Source organism: Eulemur rufifrons, chromosome 9, assembly GCF_041146395.1.
Source record: "Eulemur rufifrons isolate Redbay chromosome 9, OSU_ERuf_1, whole genome shotgun sequence".
Lineage (NCBI taxonomy): Eukaryota > Metazoa > Chordata > Mammalia > Primates > Lemuridae > Eulemur > Eulemur rufifrons.
Genome location: NC_090991.1, coordinates 53129902 through 53147306, shown reverse-complemented (window position 1 = coordinate 53147306; position 17405 = coordinate 53129902).

Genomic DNA, 17405 nt, shown 5'->3' with positions numbered 1-17405 from the left:
CTGTGAGCCTCAGTGTCCCTTATTGGCCATAAAAGTGCCAGTAATCCCTATTCCAGCAAGTGGCCGAGAAGGGCAGAAGAAACAGTGAGCACAGCCCTGGCCGGGGCCCTCGGGCGGCTCCCCTGGTGCCATCTCTACCGTGACATCCCATGGCAAACCCATTTCACAGAGATGCTACGTGACATGCTGGGCTCAGGCCAAAGAGCAGGGCTGAGCTGAAGGCTAGCTGAGCCCACAGCGGCAGATGGGGGTGCCTGGGGAGTGGGGGCCACTTCCTTCCCTACCCCCTTCCAGCAGGAGGAAGCCCATACTTTTAGGTGCCACCGCAGCCCTTCTGGGCAACCAGCCCCCCCTTTCCAAGAAGCCATCTGCCTCCAAATGGCCCACCTAGGGGACAGGGAAGGAGGCCTCCCCCGCCAGGCTCTCCAGGTTTTGGGGGTCCCCTCCCCACACCAGCCCTCCCAGTCTTGGGCCAGGGAAGGGGGCAGGTCTTCCCAGGCTATAACCTGCCAGTGCCCAGGCGACCCTGGCAGGTGCACCCCAACATCTGGGCCTCACCCTGCAACGGGCACCCTGAGCAGCACCACTCACAGGCCGCTGGCAGCTGAGCGGGACGGCGCGTGGGGAGCACAGAGCCTGGCCCACAGGGGCTCCCAGCTCACTCTGCGAGAACCGGAGCAGGACCTGGCGCCCGGAGCTGGAGAGTCCTGGCCGGGTCGGCTTGCCCGGGTCATCTGGGCTAGAGCAGGGGGCTGGGGCCCAGCACTGAGAGGAGACCCCTGAGGGTCCCCCAAGGACACTGACAGTCAGCACCAGGCTCTCACGGAAGCCAGGGGTAAGCATCGTGAGTTTCTGCCTAATCTAAAACGGGCTCCTGATGCTGGCAGACCCGAGCGCTGCGGACATTAGGACGTTCAGCCAGCTGCACCCACGGGCCCAGCTCACAGCGTTTATTCATTCACTCAGCGCTCAGAGCACCCGGAGGTGAGCAGGGCGTACCCGCTGCCCCTGCGTGTCTCCCGGGCTAGCTGGGAAAGCCAGCATCCGGGCATGGAACACAGCGTCGCAGGGTGAGTGCTGTGGAGGGAGCTATGTCATTGTGTTCTGAGTCCACCTATTGCTGGGGTGACAGCAGCCTGGGGGGGCCCATGATGGCCTCTCGAGGGCCTCCCTCCATGCATGCAACTGCAGACCCCTCCCACCGATGGCCCGCTCTGGTCCCATTGGCAGGTGGGGCACGTGGTCCTCCCAGCAGCCCCGACCTTCCCACGTGTCCCTGCTCCTCCGGGATTTCTGCGTCTGTGTGGCGGCGGGCAGTCCCGAACGTCATGGAAGCAGCAGCTGGTTCTCCAGGCAGAATTGTTCGACTTGTGTGGTGGGGACTGCTGGCCGCCCTCCAAAACCCGTTCTCTCCTCGGAAAGTAGGGAGGGCGCCTCGCAGCAGGTGTGACCCTGTGATTCGACTCCCCTGACGGGAGGCGAAGGGAAAGTTCTGCCTGGCCCCTCCGTCCTCAGAGGTGCTCCCTGCTCCTTCTTCCTGGGGCCCAGGTGGCAACCAGCACAGCGACCTCAGGAACTCCACGCTGAGCCAGTAGAGCGGCCGCCCGCCCAGGTCCTCGAGGGAGGAGAGCACCCCTGAGCTAATACAGAAAGAGAAATAAGCTCCGCAAGCCACAGCTACTATTGTCAGATCTCGTGCTGCAGCCACTAAATCTACCCTAACTAGCGCCAGTTACGAGAAACAGAAACTCATCTCAAATCAGCCTAAGTTAGAGGGAGACTGAAATGCAAATCAAAACCACAATTAGACACCGATTCACACCCATTAGGACGGCTGTTATTGAGTAAAGGAAACAGGCTGGTCTGGCCCAGTGGCTCACGCCTGTCATCCTAGCACTCTGGGAGGCCGAGGTTGGAGGATCCCTTGAGGTCAGGAGCTCGAGACCAGCCTGAGCAAGAGCAAGACCCCGTCTCTACTAAAAATAGAAAAAAATAGCTGGGCAACTAAAAATAGAAAAATTAGCTGGGCATGGTGGTGGGTGCCTGTAGTCCCAGCTACTTGGGAGGCTGAGGATCACTTGAGTCTAGGAGTTTAGGTTGCTGTGAGCTATCATGACACCATGGCGACAGAGTGAGACTCTGTCTCAATTAAAAAAAAAAAAAAAAGGCAAGAAAGAAAAAAGAAAATAACAAGTGTTGGCGAGGATGTGGAGAAATCGGAACCCGTGGGCATCCCTGTTGGTGAGACTATAACCCAGTGCAGCCTCTGCGGGAGGCAGCATGGCCGGGTCCTCAAAAAGTTAAACACAGAATCGCCACGTGACCCAGCAATTCCACTCTGGGTATATCCCCAAGAGAATTAAAAGCAGGGACTCAAAGAGACGTGTACGCCCACGGTCATAGCAGCATTGTTCACTCACAGGAGCCACAAGCTGGAAGCAACCCAAGTGTCCAAGGACAGAGAAACAGACAAAAGGGGGTCTGTGCACACAGCGGAACATTATCCAACCTTAAAAAGCAAATTCCGACACATGCTACGACATGGATGAACCTTGAAGACATCATGCCAAGGGAGATAAACCCGTCACACAAGGACAAACACCGTGTGAGTCCACTCATATGAGGTCCCTGGAGTCACAGAAATGAGAAAGGGAGTTGCCAGGGCTGGGGGAGCGGAAGTGGGGAGTACTAATGAGGACTTTAAAGAGGACGGAGTTTCAGCTTGGAAAGAGGAAAAATTCCAGGAGACGGATGGTGGTTGCACAACAATGTGACTTACTTAATGCCACTGAATTATACACTTAAAAATGATTCAAATGGCAAATTTTGTTATGGACATTTTACCACAATAGAAAATGTTAAAAAAAAAAAAAAAAAACTTGGCCGGGCGCGGTGGCTCATGCCCGTAATCCTAGCACTCTGGGAGGCCGAGGCGAGAGGATCGCTTGAGCTCAGGAGTTCGAGACCAGCCTGAGCAAGAGCAAGACCAAAGTCTCTACCAAAAATAAAAAAATTAGCCGGGCGTGGTGGCGCATGCCTGTAGTCTCAGCTATTCGGAGGCTGAGGCAGGAGGATCACTTGAACCCAGGAGTTGGAGGCTGTGGTGAGCTGTGATGATGCCACGGCATTCTAGCCAGGGTGACAGAGTGAGGCTCTGTGACCAATGGGATGGCAGTGGGCGTGCAGCGCTTGCACAGTGAGCTGATTTTCGTGCGCTGCTGAAACAGCCCCAGCAAGAACACGCCTCGGTGGCCTGCTGGTCCGAGAAGGATCAGAAACACGTGCAGCAAACCCAGACCTGACTCACAGCCCAGAGCGAGCCCAGCTGATCCCAGCCTGGACCTGCTGAAACCCAACAGAGAAACAGAAACACGAGCAAAGTGAACGCTTACTGTCGAACGCCACTGGGGCCGTGGACTGTTTGCTATGCAGCCTAGTTATGGAAATCGCTGACTGATACGGGGAGTTTCTGTGGAACCCAAGGGGAGTCACTAGTCCGTACTGTGACTCACAGAGGTGCTCTCTCGTTAACTCAGGCAGAAAAAAATCAGTGGGTGTAATGGCTAGGGCAGAATGGCCTGCGTAGGCTAGCCCCGCTGGCCACCCGCTGCATGCTGTCCGACCCTGTCACCGGCCCCGTGAGCAGTCCTAAATTACTCTCGACCTCGGCATCTCATTCTCAAGAGCCAAAGACCCAGGTGGAAGTATCTGACTGGTCACTTGGTCACGTGCCCGCGGGTCCTCGGTCAGCGCCTAGGAGAGGGAGCAGCGCCCCCCACCCCTCCCATCCTGAGATCTTCCAAAGTAGAAAGGGTATTTGGCACCAAGCAACAAAAGGACCAAGTCCACCACTGGCAGGAATGAGCCCTCAGCTCTCTGTCCCTTCCTTTGAACTCGGTGCTCCAGAAAAGGCCCCTCCTCTCCGGTCCAGCGTGCGCTCAGCACAGATGCCACCTCCCGGGTGCTACGTGCCCTGCCTCGGCCACCTGGAGGGAGACTGGCTTCTTTCTCTGCTCCAGCTTGGATTTCTGGAGCCCTTGGGTGAAATGTGCATCAGCTCCCACCCATAACCAGGCCGAGGGAGGGAAGGAGCCGTTCCCAGAGGCGAGGAAGAGGAGGAGGCAGATGAACCGATGGGCGTCCGCAGCAATACGGAGCCTGGCGGACATGGGCTGGAGTCTTGCTCTGACATTTGGTGACTTGGTGACTTGGGGAGTTGTTGAAGTCCCAGCTAAGTCAGCTATGCAATAGCCCCACCTCACAGGGCCATGGGATGGCTGGGGGTGTGGACCCCGACCTGACCACAGCCCTGGAAAGAGGATCGGAGGGGGCTGCCCCCCAGGGGCTGCGGGCTGGGAGGACGGTGGCCAGGGAAACAGCCCCCATGTTCTGCCGGTGCCTCCCCCTGGTTGACCAAACAGAGGGCAGGGGATGAGGGGGCCCACTGACGGGCCCCCACGAGGCAGCCTCCACGGACGAGCGTGGGGCAGCGGGGCAGCGGGCACCCATCTGAGCTCCCCTGGCAAGAGCCAAGTCCTTGTGCTCCCGGCTTGTCCCCTGTTTGCAAATGCACATCCTCATCTCAGGTGACACCTGGGTCATCTGGACTCCTCTGTCTCCTCATCCCCAGACCCGCTTAGTCACCAGTTCCATTGTTCCTTCCCCTCCCCCACTGTCAGCTGTCACAGCCTCCCCATGCCCCATCTCAGTGGTCTCAGCGCAGTCCTGTCACGGCTCAACCAGACTGAGAGCAGCGGCCTCCAACCAGCTCCCCTCCGAGGTCGTCCCGCCCAGCCACGACGTGCCCCCGGGCCGAGCCTGTGCTCACTCCTCACTGGCGACCCGGAGGCCACAGAGGCAGGGCGCCACCTGGGCCAGTTCTGGGGGCCCCACCTCCTGCTGTCGCTCCATGTGGCCGAGTCCTCCGTGGCTGCTGGTGTCTTGGCCCCCGTCGCCCACCCTGACGTTCCTGAGACTGGCAGATACATCGGAGCACAGGTCCCCAAGCCAGATGACAGGCGGTGTAAGCCCAGCCCCGCCACTCAGTTCCCTCACGTCCATTTGTCCAGTCATGCGTTTATTCATTCAACAAACCCTTATCTGTGCCAGGGTCTGGCCTGAGGCTCTGCTCCAGCTTGGGAACAAGCCCACACCCCACCGTCAAGGGTCCACACGGGGTAGGTGGAGAGACTGAATGAGGGCGAATGTGTGGTGAGCACGCTCAGACCAGGCCCGCTGGGGCCAGGGGCGCTGCAGAAGTGTTTACTACTCTTATTAATTACTGGTACCAGCCACTAATCCGGCGTTTCCTGACAAGGCCCCCACCGCCCCCACCATGTCCATGGCAGGCCAGCCGGCAGCCTCAGTCCCACCAGGGATGTTGACACGTCCGACCCCCCACCAGCCTGGAGGGCCGGAATGCTTTCTAACTTTCCTGTCACTCCTAGTTCCCGAAAAGGGGCTGGGGCACAGTAGGTGGGCCGGACTGAGTGAGGCCAGAGCCAACCCACAGGTCCCCGTCCCTGGCCAGAGCCTGGCCTCAGGACTTGGGTCTGTCCTGGGGGGCCGGGGAGGGCCCCACCCCCACTCCTTGGTGGGGAGGAGTCCCCATCTTGCTGCTGGGAAGGCAGATGGAGCACAGCTGTGGCTTAGGGGCGCTGCCCCGCCACCCACCTCCCCAGAAGTCTGGGCAGAACCGCAGCAGGGTGCCAGGTTGGGGCCAGCTGCCTGCTCCTTCCTGGGGAGAAGGGAGCAGGTCCCAGGCAAAGGCTGAGCCCTGGTCACTGAGGGACCAGGTGGGCCTGAATGAAACGTCTCCTCGCAGGCAGCCCACGCAGGCCCAGCCTCGCCTTTAATGTCTGCAGCAGAGCATTTACAGTCAATGAGCGCCTAATTAATTCTCTTCAAAGACCTCTCAATTATTCATCCTGGGCTACAGAGAGAACAATTAGAGCATCTCTCCACTCATAGCTCATAGCTCTCAGCTCCTGCAGTAGAAGTGAGGCTGGGCCTGGGCCTGGGCCGCAAAGCTGAGCCCCCTGGGCCCGAAGCCTCGTGTCCCCAGGGGCCCCTCTGACAGAGGCCCCGCTGGCTTTGTCCCTGGAGCCCTGCAGGACAGACTTCTGAGGAGCATCCTCTTCTTCCTGACCGTGTAAGCAGCCCAGATCAATAGCCCCACTTGGGGGGGCGAGGGGACTCGGAGACCCTGAGCAGGCAGCGACTTCTGGGGTCCGACAGCTCATCAAGTTAGACCCGTGGACACAGAGCCGGGCTCAGGTGTGCAGCCACCCTTGGGGGCAGCAGGGACACTGGAGCTGGGGCTGGGCCTTCTCTGCCCCCAGGAAAGAGGTTGGTGACAGGAGGGGAGAAGGGGAAGAGGGGAGAGGCTGGTGGGTGGTGGCTGCAGGCCAGGCTCAGGAGGGTCTCATGCCCCACACGGGCAGCAGAAGTCACTCCTGGAGGGCCGGAGCCCAGGGACTAGGGAGCAGCCTCAGGTTCCAAAGACAGAGGCTCTGTGGGCCCTACCAGGCCTCCTCTAAGGCCAGGGGGCCTCCATCAGCGCCAGTGGCAGTTCTCTACTCCAACTTCCTGGAGTTGCTCCAGTCACTCCCCAGGGCCCTGGGGGACAGGGCAGCTGGCCTTGCCCGCGTCTACCTCCTCTCCAGCCCAGGGCCCCCACTGCTGGCTGTCCCTCCCCTGTGTCCCCCAAACAGCAGACACTGGCATGCACAGGGTTAACTCCCAGCGGCTCCAAGACCGCACAGAGTGGGGGTGGGGGCCGGGCGGCGCGCCTGTCGGGAAGTATGGATTTCTGCAGTGGTTTTACTGGAAAAGCTGTAGCTGAAGGTGGGAGGGGGTCACCATGGCAACTTCTGGCTGTGGGAAAAGGTTGGCTGGTGGGAACCGATTCTTCCAGGGGCCCACGGGGGCCCAGCAGGCCGCTGGCACCCAGGGGATGCCATGGCTGCCTCCCACAGTCCTCACTGTCTTGGGGAAGCACGGAGACCCTCCCCAACACAGAAGTAGCGATTTCCTGCCTGCCTTGGTAACATCTCCCCAGGGCTGGGCCCCTGACTCACCCGCCCCCAGCCCCTCTCCCCCCTGTGCCCAGCAGTTAATCGATGAGCCGATTGCCAGGCGGTTGCCATCCCAGGAGGAAGCCGGGGAATCTCCCTCTTGGAAGAGCTTCACATCGGGAGAGCCTGGACTTACTGGCCTGGGGTGAAAGTCGGATGCCAGGAATGAGACGCCCCAACCACAGCCCAGCTCAACCGAGGGAGTCTGGGATGTAGGGGGACCCAAGAGCTCACCCCAACCCAGCCCCAATAGGGAAGACTCACTTCCAGAAATCTCCAGGGGCTTTGCCCAGCAGGGAACTGGGGTCGGGGAGAGAGGAGTAGGCAGCCCGGCCCACTGCGCTCCTTTTGTTGCCTTGGCTGGGGATGCTGCCTGTGAGTCCTGCTCTGCTAGAGGTCTTTGGAGAGGTAACTCCTGTGAACCTCAGTTTCCTCATCTGTAAAATGGGCAGGAAAAGACCACTCATGTCTCCAGGGGGTGGTGAGCACTAGAATGCTAACAGGTGAGGGATTTCAAGGTCACACCGGTTCTGTCCTCCCCTACCCCGACCAGAAAAGAGCTGGGGCCCTTCTTAAAGCCCCCCAGGTTGTTGCTGAGAAAAGTGGGTCCCTCCCACCTCCATCAGGGCCCCCAGAGATGCACCCAGGAGCACTGGCTCTGGCCTGGTGTCCCCTCTGGCGAGGGCCTGAGCCAGGAGGGGGACAGAAGCCAGCTCCAGGGGTCAGCAAGCTCAGGGGCCTTTTCCCAGTCCTGTCAGTGCCTGAAAGAGTTAACCCAGCCGTCTGTCCTTCCTTCCTTCCCGCACCACCAAGTCAGTCCCCTGCCAGGCTGATCTGTGGGACACCCCAGCTCTGCTTCCATGGCCTCCCTGTGCCACACAATGTCCCCGCCCCACCCCCATGCCCGCAGCTCTTGCCCTGGGATCTGCCGAATCCCGATAAAACATTTGGGGGAGATAAGTGCAGCGTATAAATAATTAAGACCACATGCATATTTGCCAACAAAAGAAAAGTTTAAAACCCCCATTCCGGGAACCACTGCCTGCGTGGGGCCCAGGCGGGGAAGTGGAGGCCACCCCCACCGCCCTCACCCCACCGGAGGCCCACTGGCTCCTGGCGGGGGTCTGGCTCCCAGCTCAGCTCAGCGTGGGCAGGGAGAGGGTGGCGGAGGGGCTCTGAGCCCAGGGCTGGGTGGGGGACACCAGCACCACTGTGGGGTGGCCCTCACACCCCCACAGGCCAAGCCCCTAGGCAGGGTCCCCATCCCAATGCCAGGCAAGGTCTAGGCACCGATAAACACTTCTTGAATAAATGAATGAATGAACCAATGAACTCTAAGTTCCAGGGCAGTGTTAGTCCTAAGACCTGGGAGAACTCCTGGGGGGGGTGGTCAGCTGCCCCCCAGGCCCTTCTCCCCTGCAGGAGGTCCCCACAGGATTGCCCTGCCAAGCCCCACCACTCCAGGGCCTGCCAGGGCTCCCTACTGAGGTCTAAGCCCATCTCTCTGCCTGGTGCTCCAGGTCCACCGTCCCATGGGGCCACCCAGCGGGTCAGGCTCACACCAAGCTCCAGGCCTTTGCTGGAGCTGTCCCCCGGGGGGCTGCCCCCCATGCACAGTCCTGGCCATCTCTCCAGTTCGCCCCTCATCTTGGAAGGAAGCCCCTCTCAACCCCCTGCTCTCAGCTTTTTCATCCCCATTCATTCCGGCATTTCCTACATGCCCATTACGTTCCAAGCCCCGTGCAGGGATCCTGACAATGAAGACACAGGTCTCACCCCCTAGGAGCCCGCAGTTGTGGTCAGGGACACCGGCAAGTGAACAATGACAAAGGCAGCTCCAAGGAAACAGAGAGAAGGGGGAGCGGCTATCACGTAAGGCTTCCTGGAGGAGGAGACAGGCTAAAAAACAGATGGGGCTCCTCCCAGGGCAGAAGAGGAGGAAGGCTGGAGGGTGCCTCCAGGCCCGCCAGCACTGCCCCTCACACCTGGGGTACACGCAGCCGGGGTGGGTCTTTTGGGGAAGCAGAAGCCTTTGAGGTGTGGGCTGCAGTCCTGGCTCTGCTACTCACCAGCGAGTCCCGGAACCTCCCTGGCCTCAGCCTCCTCACCAGAGAAGTGGGATCACTGTCCTGGCGGTGCATCCCGGGTCCTCTCTGCTCAGCAGGAGACAGAGCCTCTGACCCCAGCCCCAGCACGGGCTGGCAAACCCAGTAGAGCCCGGTGGCTACTGCCTGGTGGGTGGATTAAGGACCTTGGAGTTTTCTTCTGGAATCTTCCCTCCCCAGTGGCAACTCACTGTTCACCAAGGACTCTGGGCACACACCTAACTCTCGGACCGCCGGTATCTTGTACGTGGCAAGTGCCCCACCGGAGTGGAACACTGCGTGTGCGGCACAGACTGCATTCTGCCCCCGGGCCTGGCAGGATCGTGACAGACACTTGTGGAATGAAGTTCTCCAGAGATGAAGCCCCTCCCAGGGACCCCGGGGCTGGTCAACAGATGGACATGCCCGAGCAGGTGCCAGTTCTGCATGGGGTCCTCACCGTCCCCCGCGGGGAGGCCTTGAGCCCTGCCCCTCCCACACCCCAGGGCCAGGGCCAGCCCGGTCTTGTCTCCGCTCCCAATGGGGCAAGTGCCCACCAGAGAGAGGCCTGAGCCCGCCTGTGACCCCACCAGGCCGGCTTGCTGCAGACGGCCCTCCCCACACACGGGACCTTCCTTCATCCCGCCAGCCCGCAGCTCGGGCTCAGCAGGCGGTGCCCAGGGTCAGAAATTATGAGACCTAGGAAACAGTGACCTTCAAACCTTCACACTGTTTGGATCACGTACCCTACAATAAAAATGATATATGCATAGTTATTTATAGATTATAAGTTTCCATGACTGTGTGAAATCATTACTTGCATTATAAAATATGCACAAAAGATAGGCATTTTGAAAGGATAAGATTTAAAGAGTAAGTACAAAATTCTCCTCCCCACCACAGTGGGTGATGCTGCGTGTCCCACTTTGGAGGCCACGTCAGTGGGAGAGCCCTCGGACGCCCGCCACGATGGGGTCCCGGGTGCCTCCCTCTTGGGTCCATCTCTCAGCCTCGAGTTCCAACCTTCCTTCCAAAGACCCCCCCCCAGCTCTGCTACTATAAGACCACACTTTTCCTGATCCCGGCTGTTCTGTTTCGTCACGGCTGGGGAGCCAAGCCCCGCGTGCTCAGGGTCCCCCCCACGATGGCCACCTCCCATCCTCTGCAGGGCTGCCGGGGAAAAGAGATTAGACTTGTCTGTGGCCCCAGGGACAGAGGATAAGATAGCAGAAGACAAAACTTTCTCCACAGGGTGAAGGAGGATGCTCCTTAGCGCCAGGGAACCTGTGTTGAAATCCCATCTCTGGGGTCCGTGACCGACTGGACAGCCTGTGTCCCCAGGGCGCACAGTAGGGGTTCAAGATTCGGAGCCACTGTCGGGATTCTGCTCATGAACAAGGGAGGCTCTGCCTGTCCCTGGATCGGGCCCTTGGTGGGGGCCGGGCAGCCATTCTTGTCCACACCCTGGGAAGCCGGACTCCTCTGGGAGCATCAGGAGGCCCCCCAGGCTGGAATTCTGTCTCCAGAGCAGCAGACCCCAAAGCCCCGCCTCCCAGCCATGAGCTCCCCTCTGTGCCCATCCCCTCACCTCCCTGTCCTGGTTTCCCACAAGGGCTCTGGCCCTGGTGGCTGCTGGAACAGGAGGAGGGGGTCTGCGGGGAAGGGTGTCCCCTATGTGTACTCTGCCAAGCCAGAAGGGGCAGAGTGAGGAGCACTGTCCCCCTGCTGGACCCTGAGCTCCAGGGTGCAGAGCCTGCAGCCTGCTCACCCTTGGGTCCTCCGCACCCAGCACAGGGCCAGCATCTGTGGAACTGGACCTGCCCCCAGCTGGCCGCCATGCCTGATGCCTGGCGTCTGACCCCTCTGTCCTCCCTGCCTGGTGGGCTGAGGGGCCAGAACAGAGGCCCCAGGAAGAGGCGAGGGCCCAGCAGGCTCAGAGCTGACCCCATGCCATAGTCCAGGCTGGTAACAGGAAGCGAGAGGTCGATGCCGGTAAACGAGATCGAGAGAGAGATTAGAGGTCTCACTGCCTAATCAGAGCTGCCTGAAGTTGGAGGACAAGTTCCTGGAAGGAGGAGGAAGCTGCAGCAGTAAATAACTGAGCCAGCGCACACCCAGCTGCCGGGAGCCGCGTGCAGGCCGGTGGCCCTGGGGGGAGCAGATGGGGCAGAAAGAGCAGGGGGTGCACTGGTCTCAGCCCGGGCTGGGGGCGCCTGAGAAGATGGGGGGTCCCAAGGGTCTCTGAGCCCAGTCCCCAAGCCTCCACCCCGTGCCCATGCACACTGCAGCCTCCAGCCTCCCAGGAAGGCCCTGGAGGGAGACTCTGGGCTTGCTGGGCTCCCCACGGCCCTCCCCACCCCCACCCCAAGCCGCGGTTCCTGGAAGGCTGGCTGCTTCCCAGCCGGCACAGGGAGCCCTGGGGTTACAGTCCCAGCGGGTCCTGGGGTTCCAGGCTCCGCCCCCCCAGCTGTCAGGCTTTCCCCAAGGGCTCCCAGACTCCAAATCTGCCCCTCAGGCACCCCTCAAGGTCCCTGAGAAGCCCTTAAGGCCTGCAGCTCCCTGTGTCCCCAGCCACTGGACCCCAAAGCCTGGATGCTGTGTGGGAGCAGCTGGACCCTGACCCAGCTCCTCCAATCCCAAGAGGCTGAGCCCCAGCCTTGCAGCGTCTGAGAAGGGGTCCTGGGTCCTGGTCCCGCCACCTTTAGGGGAGAGGGGCAATGCAGGGTGGTGGTGGTGGTGGGGTCACAGCACAGCATGGGGCCATGTTTGCACCAGGCTTTTTGAGGCTCAGCGGGGTTCAGGGCTTGCCCAAGGCCAGTGTTCATTCCCCAGCATGGTGTCATCTGCCTCCCTGTGTCCCTTTCCCTTCTGACCAGGCCTTCTCCAGACCCACCTCCCCATCTCCTCAGGTCAAGTCACCTTTGATCCTCGGCCTGACTCCAGCCCTGCAGGCCGGGCAGGGCAGAGCCAGCGCAGAGTCCCTGGGGGGAGGCAAGACACCTGGCCATCACAGGAGCACTTCTCCCCTCTGAGCGTCCAACTGGGGCGACGTGGAGGACCTACCCCACTCAGGAGATAATTCGGGAGAACATCACCACGACCTGCGACCTGCAGGAACGAAGTCCTTAAACCAGACCCTTATCGTGAAGGTGACACAGAAACGGTACATTTGACCACATAAAATGAAGACCTTCAAATCCATTGAAAATTCTGCGAAGGTCGAAAGACAAGCCACAGAAAGGGGAGACTTTTTGCAATACACGTAACCATCCAGGATTGGCACACGGCGCGTATACGTAAGTCTGACCCGTCACTTACTGGACGGGCACTTCGCAGCAGGGGACCCCAGACGGCCACAGCAGGGGGACGGTGCCCCACCTCGCCCGTGGAGCTCAAACACGAGCCACACTCAACTATTATCAAGGATACGTACAAGGTGGTAAAACCATAAAGAAAAGCAAATCGTGGTCAGACAGTCAGGGCAGCTTTAACTCCTGGCAGAGGGAGCAGTCGGGCACGGGAAGGAAGTTTCTGGAATCCCGGCCATGGTCTATTTATTGATATGAGTGGTCACGACATGCGAGCTCATTGTACACGTATTTATTTGTAACACTGCACAAATACGCTTCATGTGTTTTTCTGCACGCGTGGGCTATCTCGTAATGCTTTTGAGAAACAAGTGTGTTGGAGCGCCCACCCCGCGCAGCTCCCACCCGCCTGGCCCCAGCCTGCCCCGCCACGCGCCAACGGATGAACAGCCGTGGTTTCCCCTCTGCCTGGCAGCGCAGGGTCTCCCCAGCCCCCACACCCTCAGGCCCACCGCAGCCAGTCTGTAGCCTGCTCCACGCCCGGCCGGGGGGCAACCCCGTTCTCTCCTGGGCTCCCACCCTCACGACGATACATCACTCGGGATTTCCTGAGACGGTGCTGACAGTGACCCTCTGACATGCTGTCAGCAGATGCCTCTGCCAGCTTTCCCTCCCCAGTGGGGGGCTCCCGGTGGGGGAGGTGCTGGGGCTTGGAGGAGACCCCTCCCAACAGCACACACGGCCTTGACCCAGACTGGCCCCCACGTGGGCCAAATGCACGCCCCTGTTGTGCCCTCCCGCCCAGGCTGGGAATGACGGTGGTGGTGGGTGGTGGTGTGAGCTGCTCTGACTCCCAGGCTTTGGGGGTTGGGCCCAGGCCAGTACCCTATAGATCCTGCGGGGCGCAGGGCCAAGGGGCTGGGATGGAAAGGACATTTCCCCCCGACCTGTTTACCAGGACCCAGGGCCGCTATCTCCAGCTCGATCTGCTGCCTCCCTTTATCTCAGCGGGGCCAGCCCTGGGTTCCCAGCAGCAGCCTCCCCACCGCTCACTTCCTGCCAGCTGCCCAGCGTTACAGGAATACGCACACGCACGCCGAACTCGGAGCGCGTGTGTGCCCACACCCAGAGCCTGCGCCTGGGCGCGTGCCAGGGAGCCCACCCCGCACTGTGTCCAGAGCCCCCCTAGAGTCTGCCCAGTGTCCTCCCGCTGCTCTGGGGAGCGGCAAAGGGATCTCTCAGGAAGGCCGGCGGGGAGGGGCTGTCTCGAAGACCTCTGGACTTTCCTCCCAGGAGAGGCGGAGGCAGGGCCAGCGCCTTCTGGAACACTGGAAAGGGCCCCACGTCCGATTGCGCAGGGAGCCACAAGCAAGGCACCCACGCTGCCCGGGGGTCCCAAGGTCAGGGATGTTAGGCCATATGTCCCTTCCTCATCAGTCATTCAGCTGATATTTACCAAGTCCTGCAGCCCAGGCTCGCAGGGACACACCAAAAGACAAGGGCATCTGGCCCCTGCACGCTTAGAGCATTGGTCCGGTGGAGAAGTCAGAGTGAACACACAGCTGTGACCCTCTGGCGGAGGGAAGAAAGGGCGCTACAGAAGGAGGGCCACCTCCCTCCCCTGCTGGGCTGGGGCTGGGGGGCTTCCTGGAGGAAGAAGCATCTCAGCTGAGACCTGAAGACCGAGAAGGTGGTGCCAGGGACATGTGCCAATGGTTGGGGGTTTCCAGGCAGAAGGAACACAGGTGCAGAGATCTGGAGGTGAAAGGGGCCAGCACATTCGGGGAACAGAAATGTCGCAATCGAGCTGGAGTGGGGGCGGGGCAGGCAGCTGGGAGGCAGGAGGGGCCGGATCCCACAGAGCCCGGGAGGAAGCCCCACCAAGAGGCCCCACTGCACCCAGGGACAGATGTGGAGCTCAGAAGTTTGGGAGCAACTGCGGGCTGCAGGGACCAGGCCCAGGCAGGAGCCCAGGGTGGCCTGGCCAAGGGCAGTGGCTGGGGAAGAAGGAAGCAGCTGGCGTGGGGGCGGGGCAGGCCTGAGTGCGGTAGGAGATGACCCCAGACCTCTGGTGACAGACACACTCCTATTGAGAAGAGTTACAGAGACAGGGGGAGGAAGGAGTCATCGCAGTGGCTGGCAGGGCTGGGCAGAGGCCGAGTACAATCGGCTCCACAGGGGGCTTCGGGCTTCTCACCTGGCCTGGGAGCTGTGCCCCTCACTTGCCAGCAGGACCCCTCAGGTCTCAGATGCAGCCAGGGACACACACAAACACACACACATACACACACATACACACATGCACAAATGCTCAAGCCCAGACAACCCCCCAGAGGCCAAGCCACGGTCAGAGGGTCTCCCCCAAACACGCCTCACTGTACCCAGAGGCCCCTCCCTTCTCCCACGATAGCCCACCCCTCTTGCCCCCTCCACGCTGCCAGATCTCACTGGGGCAAGGCATGGCTGGCCCAGGTACCCTGGGGACTAGGCAGGAGGACCTGGCAGAAGGGGTCACCCCAGGAAGAGGCCACCTCTCTGGGGAGACAGCTCTGCTTTGGGAGGAGAAAGGCCTGGTTTGGTGACAGCTGTGTCACCTGGGTGGGGTCCTCAGGCCTGGGATCGTCCTAACCTCCCTGCCCAGTCCTCCTCCCCCAACGCTGCTGTGAGGACAGACAGGAGGCTGCGGTGGGAAGGCTTTGCAGACTGTGACCTGTGACTCTGCCATGTCTGGGAAGTGCCTGGGGTCTATCTGTTTGCCCCTTTCTCTCTGCTCCCCTGAGAGCTGCCCCCTGCCCAGCCCCTGGCCGCCCATTCCCCTCCCTCCTTCCCATGCAGGCCTCTGCTCCCCGCCCCACTTCCCAGCAGAAGGGCTGGAGCCAGACAATGCGATAAGGGGCTTGTTTTCTAAGGGCCGGAATTCAGTGGAGATTGTGGGTCAGGCCCAGGGGGCCCCGGGTGGGGGAGGGCAGTGAGCCTTTCCAGATGGAGGTCCTTGGGGCCACAGGCCCTAAAGGGACTTGCGATTTCAGGCTGAAGCGGAGAGACAGAGAGTGCCTGAGAGGCCACCCTGGCCAGGGATGTAGCTTCTGGTCTCTCTCTCCCAGCTCCTCCCTACCCCCAGCCTTCGCCCAAAGCCTGCTCTGTCTTCCTAGCTCAGCCTAATCACTGCTTCCTCCAGGAAGTCTGCCCTGCTGCCTCAGCCAGGCATGTCACAGCTGCTCCCTCCCCCTGATCCTCTGCTGGGCAGGATCTTGTCCCCCACCCCATGGACCTGAGCACCGGAGGGTGGGCTGCTTCTGCTCTCCCGAAGCTCCCGGACCCGACTGGGCTCTGGCACGTGGTAGAGGCGCGGGCAGTGCCTGACGCAGGATGAGTGCCCTCTTCACTGGGGGGCGCCCTCACCGGACGCCATGGCCTCTGGTCAGCTGTGGCCCCTCTGGGACCCACTGTCTCCCATGGGAGACAGATGACACCTGTAGCCCCGTGCTTCAGGAGGGGAGCCGCTGATAGGGCTGGGTCCCGGTCCTCCCTGTGTGAGGGAAGGTCGCCCACCCCACGGTCTGGGCTGAGTCAGAGCGTGCCTGCAGCAGCACCAAGCTCTGGGGTGGACACTCGTACATGGCACTTACCCTGAGCCAGGCTCCGGTCTCAACACCAAACACATCCAGTCACTGAAGCCTCACAACAGCCCATTCTGCAGTTGAGGAAACTGAGGCACAGGGAGGTTACGTGGCTTGGCCAAGGCTGCACAGCTGGTAAGTGGGGGACTCGACTTCAAAGGCAATCATCTACGGTCCTCACCACACCCTGCCTGCATGGAGGCAGGGCCCCCGGCAGGGGTGCTTGGGGCAGGGGCTCTCTAGGCACCCCGTTAGCTCTGTCTCCGGTTACACCCATGAGGCCACGTGCTTGCACCCAGTTGCATCCACCTATGTCCCCTGCAGGCGCACCATAGGTGCTCAACAAATCCGTACTGAAAAAGTAAATGGCCAGAAGAGATTTTTTAGGGGTAACGTAACACAGTGATTCAGAGCTGGACTTCAGACAGCGGACCCGGCCCCAGCCAGGTCCTACTCAAGTGTCTTTAGGCATGTCATTAGCTTGCGGGGTCTCAATTTCCCTCTTTGTAAAACAGGGGCAATGACAGCACTTGTCTCCTAGAGCTGCTGGAAGACTTAACTAAGTCAACATTTGTAACGCGCCTGGAGCAGTGCCTGGTACACGTTAAGAGCCACATGAGCATCTGCTCTATAAAAGCTCGCCCAGCCTCGGTTTCCCCCCCAGTAAGCAGAACCCTCAGGCTCCAGCATCCCGGGTTCCCGCGGTCTCCGCTATGGCGCAGCGCGAACTACAACTCCCAGCGTGCCGCGGGGCCTACCCGGGCTCGCGCATGCTTGCCGCGAAGCAGCCTGAACTACAACTCCCAGCGTGCAGAGGGGCTCGCGTACCTACCCAGGTCTGCAGAGGCCGAGGTCTGGGAAGCGCGGTCGTGCAGACCCCACCACTCCAGGCCGCCCTCGCCCGGGAGCCGAGGGCTCAGCAGCTCCCGCGGGGGTGGGAACCAGGAGCTGCTCCGACCGTGTTCCGCGGGCTGGCCCGGGCCAGTGGGCACGGGGCCCTCTGGGCGCGGGGGTCCGGGAGCCGGACTGGGGTCCTGGCCCACGTGGTGGGCCTACGCAGCGACTCGGTGACCAGGTCAGCGCCAGCCACGAGTCGCGCCACGGCCGAGGCGGTCGTGGGGGACGACTACTACGGCGAAGACCCCGCCGTCCGCGGTGAGCCTGGAGTGCAGGCCGGGGCGGGGGTCGTGGCGGTGACCCCAGGGCGCTGTCCGTGGTGCTGGCGGTAGGGGTGGCCCGGACGCAGGGCAGTGGCCCAGCTGGCACTTAAGGAACAGGCGCCGCAGGTTAGGCCTGGCGCTCGGAGCGCTCCTGCGC